Consider the following 2054-nt stretch of genomic DNA (forward strand, 5'->3'; position numbering starts at 1 on the left):
GTTCAGATTGCTTTCACGCTACATCTGCACGCACACTCGCTTGTATGAGTTGACGATTGCCGGTTCATTACTGTACGACGATGCCACTGTATAAGAATTTGTGAGCGAGGGGCAAATGTCGATCGACAATTATTGGTTTTTCCATTGAAGTCAGTCATTATCTGATTATTCATGACACTCGAGGATACAGAGTCTGTATTCAGAGTGCTAAAAATACTGAAAGAAGGTTTATATGTGCAGGTGCATTCTTAGACTCCATGAATAAAAAGTGAGATAGATTTTCCCGTTTAGTCACATGACTGCGGAAACACGTCATTCCAAGCATTATCGTCGTGTCAGTTCGTCTGAATCGCAAAAATGCCAGACTACTTCTTAAAAGATGTTCCTAACAGCATAATTAATTCGCCTTCAAGATAACATGTGAAGAACACTGTTCTCGAGACAACTGAAAATTTTCATAAGGGAAGTACCGATTTTCCGTCTTTTTATACCTTGAGAACTGGTCTGCGTCCCAGATACATTGATGGGAAAAATTTCAACACTAAAAAATTATTCATGTGGCGTAATGAAATTTCAGGAATACATTTGTACAGGTAATGTACACTCCTGGAAATGGAAAAAAGAACACATTGACACCGGTGTGTCAGACCCACCATACTTGCTCCGGACACTGCGAGAGGGCTGTACAAGCAATGATCACACGCACGGCACAGCGGACACACCAGGAACCGCGGTGTTGGCCGTCGAATGGCGCTAGCTGCGCAGCATTTATGCACCGCCGCCGTCAGTGTCAGCCAGTTTACCGTGGCATACGGAGCTCCATCGCAGTCTTTAACACTGGTAGCATGCCGCGACAGCGTGGACGTGAACCGTATGTGCAGTTGACGGACTTTGAGCGAGGGCGTATAGTGGGCATGCGGGAGGCCGGGTGGACGTACCGCCGAATTGCTCGACACGTGGGGCGTGAGGTCTCCACAGTACTTCGATGTTGTCGCCAGTGGTCGGCGGAAGGTGCACGTGCCCGTCGACCTGGGACCGGACCGCAGCGACGCACAGATGCACGCCAAGACCGTAGGATCCTACGCAGTGCCGTAGGGGACCGCACCGCCACTTCCCAGCAAATTAGGGACATTGTTGCTCCTGGGGTATCGACGAGGACCATTCGCAACCGTCTCCATGAAGCTGAGCTACGGTCCCGCACACCGTTAGGCCGTCTTCCGCTCACGCCCCAACATCGTGCAGCCCGCCTCCAGTGGTGTCGCGACAGGCGTGAATGGAGGGACGAATGGAGACGTGTCGTCTTCAGCGATGAGAGTCGCTTCTGCCTTGGTGCCAATGATGGTTGTATGCGTGTTTGGCGCCGTGCAGGTAAGCGCCACAATCAGGACTGCATACGACCGAGGCACACAGGGCCAACACCCGGCATCATGGTGTGGGGAGCGATCTCCTACACTGGCCGTACACCTCTGGTGATCGTCGAGGGGACACTGAATAGTGCACGGTACATCCAAACCGTCATCGAACCCATCGTTCAACCATTCCTAGACCGGCAAGGGAACTTGCTGTTCCAACAGGACAATGCACCTCCGCATGTATCCCGTGGCACCCAACGAGCTCTAGAAGGTGTAAGTCAACTACCCTGGCCAGCAAGATCTCCGGATCTGTCCCCCATTGAGCATGTTTGGGACTGGATGAAGCGTCGTCTCACGCGGTCTGCACGTCCAGCACGAACGCTGGTCCAACTGAGGCGCCAGGTGGAAATGACATGGCAAGCCGTTCCACAGGACTACATCCAGCATCTCTACGATCGTCTCCATGGGAGAATAGCACCGTGCATTGCTGCGAAATGTGGATATACACTGTACTAGTGCCGACATTGTGCATGCTCTGATGCCTGTGTCTATGTGCCTGTGGTTCTGTCAGTGTGATCATGTGATGTATCTGACCCCAGGAATGTGTCAATAAAGTTTCCCCTTCCTGGGACAATGAATTCACGGTGTTCTTATTTCAATTTCCAGGAGTGTATTTAAGTGACCAACATCGCAAGATGTTAA

This window comes from Schistocerca gregaria, chromosome X (assembly GCF_023897955.1).
Source record: "Schistocerca gregaria isolate iqSchGreg1 chromosome X, iqSchGreg1.2, whole genome shotgun sequence".
Taxonomy (NCBI): Eukaryota; Metazoa; Arthropoda; class Insecta; order Orthoptera; family Acrididae; genus Schistocerca; species Schistocerca gregaria.